The 12,771-nt window shown below is 48.8% G+C and overlaps 1 non-coding gene across 1 annotated transcript; it reads left to right on the top strand.

The window, feature by feature from the left end:
* Positions 1-12,207: 12,207 nt before the first annotated feature.
* TRNAG-CCC (transfer RNA glycine (anticodon CCC)) lies at positions 12,208-12,280 on the top strand. Its single transcript has one exon. It is a non-coding gene; the product is annotated as a tRNA-Gly (tRNA).
* The last annotated feature ends 491 nt before the right edge of the window (positions 12,281-12,771 follow it).

Consider the following 12,771-nt stretch of genomic DNA (forward strand, 5'->3'; position numbering starts at 1 on the left):
TGTCACCACAGAAAAGGGGAGTTCTGTGCACAGTGGCACCCAGCTAAAAGCATACGTCAGACCATGCATCTTCCTCCCAAAGATGCTCTCCTGCATCTCATTTCACCCAAGAAAAAAATCCAGACTCTTCTCCAAGACACTCCAGTCCCTGCCCAGGTGGGTTCCGGCTAGGGTGATTTTCTTTAATTTTTTCAAATGCAAACTACAACCCCTGGGGCCAGCTCTATTGTCTGGAATTCCCTTTCTCCAGATCATCATAAGGCTATGCCATCTCATCATTAAAGTTTCAGCCCAAAATGCCATCTCCTCCAGTTATATTGTCACCCTGCTTATTTAACTTATATGCAGAGTACATCATGTGAAATGCTGGGCCAGATGAACCACAGGTTGGAATCAAGATTGCCAGAAGAAATATTAAGAACCTCAGATATGCGGATGATATCACTTTAATGGCAGAAAGTGCTCTTAAAGCCTCTTGATGAGGGTGAAAGAGGAGAGTGAAAGGCTGGCCTAAAACACAACATTCAAAAACTAAGATCATGGTCCCATCACTTCATGGCAAATAGATGAGAAAAAGTGGAAACAGTGTCAGATTTTATTTTCTTGGGCTCCAAAATCACTGCGGAGAGTGACTTGACTGCAGCCACAAAATTAAAAGATGCTTGATCCTTGGAAGAAAGCTGTGACAAATCTAGACAGCATATTAAAAAGGCAGAGACATCACTTTATCAACAAAGGTCCAAATAGTCAAAGCTATGGTTTTTCCAATAGTCATGTATATATGTGAGAGTTGGACCATAAAGAAGGCTGAGCACTAAAGAACTGATGAGTTTGAACTATGGTGTTGGAGAACTCTTGAGAGTCCCTTGGTCTGCAAGGAGATCAAACCAGTCAACCCTAAAGGAAATCAGTCCTGAATATTCATTATGATGAATACTGATGCTGAAGCTGAAGCTCCAATACTTTGGCCACCTAATGCAGAGAGCCGACTCATTAGAAAAGACGGTGATGCTGGGAAAGACTGAGGGGAGGAGGAGAAGGGGGCGACAGAGGATGAGATAGTTGGATGGCATCACTGACTCAATGGACATGAGTTTGACCAAACTCCAGGAGATAGTGACGGACAGGGAAGCCTGGTGTGCAGCAGTCCACAGGGTTGCAAAGAGTCAGACATGACTTAGTGAGTGAACAAAAGACCAACCCCTATACACAAAGCTCTCTCCCCAGGCACTCCTGGTAGCTCCAACTCAATGCAAAGGCCATGATATCTTTCCTACTGATTGCTTTCTGAATGATCTCACAGACTTCCTACTAGAATGTAGCTCCACGAGAGCAGGGACCCCATCTCTCTTGTTCTCTACCATATCCTAGAATGCAAGGTTGTTTGATGAGTCTAACAGGGGAGACTTATTAAATATCCCATGAGTATGTGATGGAAAATGGAATAAGGAAATCTATATACAGTAGCTGTTTTGAAATGCTCCCAACTACCCACATCAGCACCCAGAGTGCTGTAAAAGTGACCTCAGTTCCTCCATCTGACAACACATGGGAATGAGCCTCAATTCATTGTAAATAAATGGGACTGTTTCAAGATTAAGCATGGACCACTTGGTAAGGATCAAGTGTGACACATAGTGAGTGTTCCACAACTTGGAGTTTCATCTCTACCCCGTAATCACCACCACCACCACTATCTAACTGCAGTTAGCACGGACCCACTCTAAACCCTCTTTGTTGTCACTGAGCATTTGCTATGTGAAGCTTCCTTTTCTGGCTCCCTCTCCTTGTTTCATCTCACTTGAACCACTAGCAAATACTGCTGGTTTCCTGGCCCAACCTTTCTCCCTGCTAATAGATCCCTGATTAGCTGACAATAGATGTCCTAATCTTAAGAAAAGTGGATGCAGAAATCGGTCTGAGGAGTGGGCACATAAAGCCATCTCTGGTCAAGCTTCTGGAAGAAGTTTCCTTACCAGAAAAGAGAGGCACATGAGCGAGACTTAAATAAAGTTGAATGAGAATGTGATGTCTGGAGTTGTAGCAGTGATCTTGTGACTGTGAGGCAACATGCATATGGGGACAAAAATGTTAATAACGTGCTGAGGACAAGGAAATAGAAAGCTAGACAGAGCCTTCTTGCTTGATGACATCTTAAAGCTACTGAAACGACTTTGAATACCTGTTTCTTCAGTCTTCCTGTTAAGTATCAACATTTTCTAGGTCACCCTTAAGTTGTTGCTGCTCTGCTAAGTCGCTTCAGTAGTGTCCGACTCTGTGCGACCCCAAAGACGGCAGCCTACCAGACTCCCCCGTCCCTGGGATTCTCAAGGCAAGAACACTGGAGTGGGTTGCCATTTCCTTCTCCAATGCATGAAAGTGAAAAGTGAAAGGGAAGTCGCTCAGTCGTGTCCAGCTCTCAGCGACCCCATGGACTGCAGCCTACCAGGCTCCTCTGTCCATGGGATTTTCCAGGCAAGAGTACTGGAGTGGGGTGCCATTGCCTTTTCTGAAGTTAAGTTGTTACTTCAGCCAAAAGATAAGATAGCAAATATCGCTTTAGGCCATCTACGGAGCTCTAATCTGGCAGTCCTTGCCGCAGTGTGTACTCCAGTGGCCGCACACCCTCTCTATGAGGCACATCCCTGTGCCTCTATGAGGCAACCCATCCTTGCCCTCCCTCCACTCTCTGCCACTGAAGAAAGGAAGCACGCTGGAGAACATACAGTAATCAGAATGGGAGAACAGGGAGCATAGCACACCCTCCTCCCACTTGAAGGGAGAAGGATGTGGGGGATACCTGTCCTCAGAGACCTACTTCTGGGCATTTAAAATGATAAAATGATTAAAAATAATAAACGGTGAGTTCTCTGAGAGAAGAAAAGCAACTTCATACGTGAGATACTATGCCTGAAGCATACATTTATGACCAAACATGAGATAATCTTGCTTCGTGTTTACATGGTACACACTGCCTATAACCCCAAAGTGAGACTTTTATATTTTCTGTAATAGATTTCCTCTAGCAGGATAGTGGAGGGAAACATAGGTGACTGAGTTTAACAATGAGAGGAATCACAGTCTCTCAGTATATAGTCTTTATCTCTCTTTTTCTTCCTAAATCAGCTTCTAAGAGTAGGAGAAAGCTTGTGTCCTCCTTTAGTGGAGGGAGGGTCCTCAGGAAAGAGAGACATAAGGCCCAGAATTGTTCCCTCTACGTACTGCTGTCTTCTTCTGACGGTGCTTCGGGCTCAGAACTCATAGTTTTTGCTTCAGCATCATCAGTGCCTGCTGGGATTCCCTACCTCAGCCCCTGGTCCAGTTCTCAGTGATGCTGTGAGCCTGTGTCTCAGCCACGTGTGGCCCCAGCTCAACCTTCCCATCGTGGTCTCTCCTCTGGGGTCACTTTGACCCTCACCATGGCAACCCTCTGGCTGCCCCCCCACCCCCAACCGCCCACATATCTCAGTGGGAGCTTGTGAACAACTCCAAATTCCTCTAGAGGAGGCAAAGGAGACCGTCCACCATTTGCGTATTTGCCCTGAGGGTGTGATCAACATGGCTGAACTAGATAAGAAAAACTTCCTGGAGGAGGAGGGCCTGAAGCTTAGCCCTGAAGGGTGGTAATCCTTGGTTGGCATGCTCAATGACTCAGAGGCAGGATGAGTTTGCTGAGAACATGCCTTTACCCTGGGGTCTCCCTGATGAGTCTCTACCTAAACCTCCAAGACTCAGATCCAAAGGTCTCTGACATTCTGTCAACATCGCTGACATGGACTCTATGACAATCATGGGAAAACACAAACCCTCCTCCATCAGAGACTCTGGATGTCCCTCCCAGCTTAGCCCTGGCAGCCACAGGTTTGCACTGCAGTGGCCCTAATGCCTTGTAGCTAAGGCCTGATCCTTTGATTTTGAGTAAAAAGACCTCCTCATGGCCCTTTAAAATCAATCCCCTGGGCTTTTTTTTCCTTTAGCTGCAGCATGAGGAATCTAGTTTCTTAACCAGGGATCAAACCTAGGCCCTTTGTATTGGGAGGGTGGAATTCTAGCCACTGGACCGCCAGGGAAGTCTCCTCTAGGCTTTCAATCAGTTGACCTTGCGTCACTCAGGAGGGCTGCACCTCCAATCCTTGGGAGGCAGACCCACCCTTGTCCTGATTCATGCTTCCATATTCATCTCTCTGCTGTGTGGCCTTGGCAAGCTTCTTCACCTCTCTAGGCTGGTTTCCTCACTTCTGCTGTATCTCTCCCAAAGGTCTGAGGATTACAAATGTTCACGCACATCACACATACAGCACAGAGTAAGAGCTCAGCTAATGGCAGTTATTGCTGTATCTCTTCACACCATATCACTGAGGCAGGTCCTTGTCCTTTTCTCCCTATGAGCAAGGCTGTGCCAGGCTGCAAGCAGTCATGACAGGTATATCACAGAAGACAGTCTCTCTCTCGGCTTTGCAGGTGGCTCAATGGTAAAGAATCTGCCTGCCAATGCAGGAGACGTGGGTTTGATCCCTAGGTTGGAAAAATTGCCTGGAGGAGGAAATGGCAACCCACTCCAGTATTTGTGTTCATGGAGAATCCCATGGACATGACTTGGTGACAGAGCACACATGCACATCTCTCTCATGGAGGCATTGCTGTCCCCAGACCTCCAGGCCCTCTGCACCCTGCTGGGATGCCCCTGCTTGCTCTTTGTCCCTTGTGGGGAGCAGCAGGGCACTCTGGGAACACTCGGCCTGTCTCGTCACCCAGAGTTCTGTTGTGCCCAGCACCCTCAGCTCCTCTGACTTCTCTGACTTGCCTCCCTGCTCTCGTCTCCTGTCTCTCCCCACCAGCATGGGCATACAGCCACACGCACACATGCTCTCGTACATGTACACAGATGCACATGACCACTGGCTCTCTCGTGCACGGAGTGACCTTCTGGAACCCATGGGCTGGGGACTGCCCACACTAAGATGCCTCAAACACACAGGGGGAAATGTATTTAAGTGGCATCCGGAGATGAAGAGGCCAGTCCCCTCACGCCAGGAGAATGAGAGCCGGCCGTGTGGGTGGCTTAGCTCAGAACAGCGCAGAGGTGAGGGATACTGGCTCCTTGCCATACACAGGAGGGTTCAGATCATATCCATTTCACTTCCTAGTCATGTGGCCTCCAGCACGTTACTCACCCTCCCTGAGTTTCCACCACCGCCGCCTCTGAGCTCTGAAGACTCGAGGACCCACCTCTGAGCAGGGCTGCGAGACTCAATCCAGATAATGTATATAAAATACTGAGCACACAGCAGGCATATGGCGAGCAATCAACGAGCAGAACAGCTTTTTACTATCAGAATCAGGCCCTCCAAGAACAGGAAATAAATGAAGGCCAAAGGAGCCAACAAGGGCTGTGTGGAGGGCCTAGATACTGACACCCCTTGCAAAGAGGTCAGAAGCTAGTACCATGCAGGTATGGGAAATGGAATTTACACACACAGTCCTGTTTGGCAAAGGTTTGTCCTGCGGGTTGAAGGGCTTTCAGAGGATGTTCTAAGCCCGGAGGGAATCCTGTTTAAAATCCTCTTACCCCAAACTCCTTTGAAACTGGTCTGAGGCCTTGGTTTCAGTGAGCACATCTGGGAGTGTGACAAGGTCCCAGGCCGCAGGGCACAGTCCTACTGAAAGGCCCAGCACTACCCACATCACAGGGGAATCCGGAACAACGGACCCTGAGACCCACAAACCTGGTCAGGATCCCAGCTCCCCACTTACTGGCCACCTGACCTTAGACAAAGCAATTCACCTCCTTGATGGGACAGGCAAACAGCAGGTGCTCAGTGATGGTTTTCAGTAGCCACCACTCCAGTACCAGCCCAGCTCCCGGTTCTGCTTCCCGCCCGGGATTTAACCCCCGCTCTGAGGATTGGGGCCCACGTGGTCACTGTCCGTGGTGTGCCTCCCCTCCATGTGAACGCTAACGTTCTACTCCTCTCCGGAAGAATTCAAAGGGCCCTGGAAACTTGTTTATTAGGAAAAGCTGTGGGAGTCTGTCCTGCTTGGTGGAGGCGCTGACCTCTCCCATCCTTCCCTGCATATTTCTCCCCAGTGACATCTTTTCATGTTCCCTGGCTCACTCGGGTGAGTCACAGATCTGTAAATCCCAACCACAGAAAGCTTGGCAAAGTACGTTAGGTGTTTATTGGAAGGGGAAGGAGGAAAATGATCAAAACATTGGCTGTAGCTCTCGTCTCTGAAATTTGCAAGAGCAAGTTTTAAAATCTGTGCTGGAAGCATCTAAACTCACGGAGCACTTTTTTTTTTTTTTTTTTTTTTTTAAACCACAATAAGGATAAGACCGTATCTATTCTTTAGTTACAGTCAGATCTTTAGGCTGCCTTTGTATAGTGCCAGATATCCCAGTGAAATACCAAGAAATGCAGTTCTGTTTTTAGTTTCCCCATTTAGACAGAACCTTGGTGATACAAACACAGGCTGTAGTTCTCTGCATACCCCATGCCTTTGCTGATGCTGTTCCCACCATCTGTAACTCCTTTCCACAAACACCAGTTCAGTTCAGTTCAGTTGCTCAGTCATGTCTGACTCTTTGCACCAGAGGGGAGTGTTTTTACTCCATTTGCTGCTACTCTGTGTCAGGCCCTGGGCTAGGTCCTGGGACACAGAGATGAACCAGGCACTGATCTCAAAAATTAGTGAAGAAAAGAAGTTAATGGAGGAGGAGGCCCAGTTTGGGCTTTGATGGATGAATAGAAGTTCTCCAAACCAACAAAGAAGGGAAGACCCTTCTCATGTGAGCACATCAACTCATCCTCAAAGACCTGGATCCTGTCTCCTCCTTTGGGAAATGTCTCCTCTTGCTGAGTTGGTGACCCCTCTCTGTATCCACACTGACCTGGCACACCCCCTCCCTTGCCCACTCCTTCCTGAGTTGTTTATCTGCCTGGTGGTCTAGACTGGGGGGTTGGCAAGTAGACATTATTTCCTCTCTGCATCTGATGGCCACTCCAGACCTGCCACAGGGCGGGTTCATGAGATATTTGGTGGTGGTTTTAAGCTGAGCTTCACCACTGTCAGGAGGCAAGAACTGACGCGGCCACAGGGCATTCTGAGAGCGCTGACTGCTGTTTTGTCAGAGAATCTACACCTGAACCCCACCCGCCAAGTCCCTGTGGCTTCAAGCATCTGAGCCCTGAAGGGGTCTGGGTGGGATTAACCCCTGGATCCCAGCCTCATTCCAGCATCCGTGGTTTGGGGGTGGTAGTGGGGGGGTCCTATTCAATCAAGGAAGAAATATGCTTTGAAATGAAAACGCTTCTCTTTCTGATCTGCCTGGGTCTCCTTTCTCCAGCCTCCTTAGTATGCATGAATTCAGCCCCCATTTCGAGACGCCCCCTCAGCATCTTCTCCATGCGGATGGGGTTGGAGCAGGCTCCCTCCCCTTGCCCGCCTCTGGTTCTTTCCAAAGACAAATTGCTTACATCTGTCAAGGCTTTTCTGATTAATAGAAGAATACGCCATGGGATGTCATCAGGGGTTTGGAGGGTTTTGATCAAAGAGGGAGGGGGGCCGGGCCACACACCCCTGTTGGTTCATTTATCAGGTCAGTTCAGCGCCTTTCCTCCTGAGTGCCCCTGGCAAAGGCCTGCCCACCAGGCCACCATCAGCTCCCAAGCCCTCTCTGGAGCAGAGAGGGACGCAGAGAGGAAACAGTGCTCCAGTGGGGGAGCCAGAGGCAAGGAGAAAGGGAGAGGAACCAGTCTAGGGTGGCTTGGGTATTGACCAGGGCAGTGGGTCCCAAGATCTTCCTCATTTCCGGGCAGCCACTGGGATGAGCATCTCCCAGGCAATTCCCCAAAGCAAGGGATGAGAGGGAGGGAGGAAAAAAGAAGGGGCCAGAGGATGAATGAATAAATCAAAGAGAGACTGCAGGAATGAGGAATCTAAGAAAAGAACAAATGCAGGAGGGGAGGGAGGGTTGAATTAATGAGTCACTAAGCATCTGAATGGGCGCAAGAATTTATAGTCCTCACAAAAGTTGCTTTTATAACACAGAGTCATCTCTCATTCTTTCTTCCATTTATCCGCTGGCTGGTGTCAACAAGACATGGCTCGGAGGAGCAACAGGAAGGCAACTTGGAGGAAATTCAGGCTTCCCCGGGGTCAGTGTATCTAACAGCCTCTGGGAGCTGGGTGAGGACAGGTGATGGGGGGCGGCTGGGTGACTGATGCCAAGTAAGGGCAGCACATGGGCCTGCCTCTCAGCTCAGCCCCCTCCTGCACAGCCCGGTCCCCGAGGGGTGGCTGGTGTCCATCACGGGCTCCGCGTGGCCTCAGCTGCAAGGTCACTGGCCACCATTCTCCCAAAGCTCACCTCTGCAGAGACTTTGCGATGGCAACCGCAGAGAGCCTTGTAGGGTAAGCCTTCGGTCGACTTTGGAGGCTGCTAAATTAGGCTCTGAGGATTTAGATTAGCCTAATTTAATGACACGGATGACTGGCTGGATTGAAGTTCTTGCTATAGTTTTTTTTTTCTTTCAACTTGCTCAACAATTATTCCCTCAAGTTAGTTGCAGATGCAGCCTGCCTGGCAATTATAATCCATTCCTTACTGAGCAGTGAGGAGACCCAAGATGCTGGCCACATCCACAAGCAGACCGCCCAGGCAGGGGGGCCACAGCTGGAGGGAGGGCAGTGCCACCAGCCGTGACTGTGCCACAACGTGGAACTTGGGAGGGAGGGCCCAGAGCATCCTGCTGGGCTGGGCTAGCTGTCCTGGAGGCTGGCAGGTGACAGACATAGCTGCATGTTTCGTGACTGGGGGGTGACTCTCTCCACCCCCTGCTCTCAGCCCAGAAGGAGCATCCCACACAGACAGGCAATGCACAGGCACGCAGTCACAAAAGACAGATGGACACAGCCAGGATGAGACACACACGGGTGCTCAGTCACGGTCAGACACAGGCATATAGACCTGCAGACGCAGACTTAAACCACAAGGCAGGACACCCATACACAGAGACGCACCAGCTCTGCGACCCTGATATCCCCCTGTTCTAAGCCTAGCCGGGGAGGCACATGGGTAAACAGGCCAGAGCATCATCTCCTGTCAGGGCTGTGATGGAGGGGGCTGTGGAGTCTGGAGGAGATCAGGGTGTCTCTGAGTTCTTCCCAGAGAATGCATGCTAAATCACTTCAATCATGTCTGACTCTTCACGATTCCGTGGACTGTAGCCTGCCAGGCTTCTCTGTCCATGGAATTCTCTAGGCAAGAATACTGGAGTGGGTTGCCATGCCCTTCTCCAAGGGATCTTCCCAATCCAGGGGTCGAGCCCATGTCTCTTATGTCTCCTGCATTGGCAGGCAGGTTCTTTACCACTCATGCCAACTGGAAAGCCAGGGATTAGGTGAAAATGGCAGGAAGGCCATTGCCAGTGTAAGGAGGAACCCAGGTCAAGACCCAAGTACAACAGGGAGAAGCTATGTTCAGAGAAGGGAGGTTCACACAGTATGACCTGCCCACAAAGAGGGGCCAGGAGCATGTGAAGGGAGTCACATGCTGGTCCCTCTGCCCCAGCAATTCAGCCTCAACCTACAGGCACTGACGCTGCTGTGATTCACATTAAAAACACTCTTTCCCTCTGAGTAGGGGGCCAACTGGGGGCTTCCCAGGACTGGCCAACTGCACTGGCTGTGGCTGCCGACCTTCCTCACCACTGCTGGTTTCCAGTCCCTTCAGAGGCTGGATCAGCCCCCAGAGGAAGGGTGCTTTCTGGAAACACCCACGGCTGTCTGTGGGGCCATGGCCTCACACCCTGCCTGAGCCCAGAACAAGGCTGCCAACAGGGTTTCAGAGTCTTCAGTCTTGATTTCATTTGTCCAGGGCACATGCCAGGGGCTCTGCCAGGTGTGAGGCCCTACACGATGGCCAGTTCCTAGAGGGATCTGTCGCTCACGTGCCAAGTGAGCAAAGCCAGGCAACTCCCCAACATCCATGTCCCAGGGACTCGGGCCCTAGTCCAGGCTCTCCCTGGAGGGCCCACTCCCAACACTCTTCCCTACCTTCCATCCTCCCCCTAGAGAACTCTTACTTGCCCTTCCAGACCAAGATAAAGTATCATCTCTTCCACAATGCTCCTCTGAACTCCCACCCTCGCTGTCCCCAAGGTAGTTCCTCCATGCTTCCCTCTGTCCAGCCTTATCTAACAGCAGACTCATTGTCTGGTTACTTGGAGGTCTCTCCAGAGACCCTGAGAGCTCTTCCTCTCTGGGGTCAGCTTCCTCTCTGCAGGGTCAGGAACTATGTATTAGCTATCTAGTGCTACATAACAAACTATCCCCAAACTTAGTGACTCAAAACAACAACGGTTATGGGTCAGTTTGCAGGTTTCCAGAAGTGAGAAATTTAGCACAACAAGGACATCTTGTCCACAGAATTTGGGGCCTCAGCTTTGGTCTGGAACTGTCAAAAGATCATTCACCATGGCTGGTGAGAACCAGCTGGGCGCTTCCATGTAGCTTGGGCTTTCTCTCAATATGATGTCTAAGTGCCAAGGACCAGCATCCCAGGAGAGGGAGACAGAGACAGACAGGAAGAAACTATATCATTTCTATGACCTAAAATTGGAAGCCATATAGCATCACTATTCTGTTGATTAATATGGCCTCACATATGTATCCAGAGTCAAGGGGAATAAACACTTCTTGGTGGAAGGAGAAATAGTCACACTGTAGGGAAAGCTCGTGGGGTAGGATAAACACTGAGGTGTGGCCATGTTTGGAAAATACGATTTGCAGTAATCAGTGTCCAGCAGGTGCTAAATGAAGGCCTGGTGAGTAAATGAATGAGTGAAAGGAATGAATGAATGACTCTTGTTCTGCACTTCACATCTCTTCTCTGTCCTCACGCAACGCTCAGTTAAGATGCCAACCAACTCTGACAAGCCTCAGGGCAAGTCACAGCCCCTTCTTTCATTCTGGAAGCTAAGAGGCCATGAAATCCCTTCCCAGTTCCGAGTTCTCAGACTTGTCCTAGAGTCTCAGTCACTGTGGCTTCAGGGAACAGGGCCATGGAGAAGAGGATTGGTGAGGCTGCCGGGGGTGGAAGGGATGTGATTTCCTTGCTGATCCACAGATAGGGTTTCAGGAAGCAGGTCTATAAAACTAAAATACTAGGAGAAAATTTCCTTTGCAAGGTCTTCAAGGTTTTGATAACTGTCTCTGTTACTTAATATTCTTAGGATAAAAAGTGTTACTTGTACAAGTTGATTGTATTTTCTGAACTTGAATTTTTGTTTTTCTCTCTTATTCACCTTTCTAGGCACTCTCTGTTCTCATCTTCCTAGAGGTAACCAGTATTCTGATGGTGACAGAGGAAGTGGAGTGGGGTTGACTACTTTAGAAAGTAACATTCATAGTAAGATCTAAAGGAACAAGATGAAGCTATTCAAAGAGGCAAAGGAAAAGTGTGAAGTACACAGGTCCTGAAGCAGGAATAAGTTTGCTATGTTGAAGAAAAAAATTGAATAATAGAATAAGTGATATAGGACACAGCATGAGTTAAAGGAGGGGAGTTAGACAATTATACAAAGTTCTATAATACAGGCCACGGTGAACTTTGGATTTTACTCTAAGTGAGATCAGAAGCACAGAAGAATTTCAAACAGAAGGGCAACATTATTGAGCTTGAATTTTTATTACTGTGTGCTTCCTCAGCTTTTCTTACTAATAACAGAACACACTGAGACCTTAAAAGGTCAGGCTCTGAAGAAGGAAATGGCAGCCGACCAGTATTCTTGCCTGGAAAATCCCATAGACAGAGCAGCCTGGAGGGCTACAGTTATTGGAGTCGCAAAGAGTCAGACATGACTTGGCACCTCAACAACAACAACACCTTGTTTTCTTTGAAATCCTAACTCTATAATTACAATCACTGTATCATAACTAAACCTGCTGTCTTGCTTTCTGCGGGAAGGTTGATACCACACCACAGCTCTCATCAATGATACTTCTGATGCTATTTTCCTTAAGAGGCATATTGAAACAAATATGGGATCAAGGTTCCCTGGTATAACACCTCTGGGGAAAGATTTGGCCAGATCTTTGTTTTTTGGGCTGTAGGTGACTAGGGAATGTAGGCAAGATCCCTCCCAACAATCACCCAGCAGTTCCATCGTGTGAGCTGGTTAAAAAATATTTTCTTAGGGGACTTCCCTGATGGTCCAGTGGCTAAGACTCCGCACTCCCAATGCAGAGGGCCCAGGTCTGATCCCTGGTCAGGGAACTAGATCCCACATGCCACAACTAAGAGTTCATATGGGGCAATTAAGATGCAGCATAGCCAAATAAATAAATATAAAAAAATATACATACACATATACTTGGACATATTCTTAACCCATCAGAAACCTGGAACAAATAAAATATTTGATATTTAAAATAAGGCCAGGCTCTAGTGCTTTGCAAGCACTGTTTCTGTAATAGGGCAAATGTGACTCACGCATGGTCATCAGAGACTCCCTCCACCCGCCATACTATGATGGTAACCAGTGGGAAAGAACAGAAAAGCCTTTGGTGAGGGAGGAGCAGACTACTGGGAGGGTTGAGGGGAAGAGGAAAGCAACTTTGAGGACCTTTCTGGTGAGCTATGGAACAGATCTCCTGTGACATTCTTGAAGAGAGAGAGTGGAGACTGAGATACTTTTCACAGTGACTTTCGGCTCTTGGACCGAGCTTCCTTGCACATGACTGCACAGAATCTGAGCCACAGGGACA

The sequence above is a fragment of the Bos mutus genome, chromosome 1, assembly GCF_027580195.1.
Source record: "Bos mutus isolate GX-2022 chromosome 1, NWIPB_WYAK_1.1, whole genome shotgun sequence".
NCBI lineage: Eukaryota > Metazoa > Chordata > Mammalia > Artiodactyla > Bovidae > Bos > Bos mutus.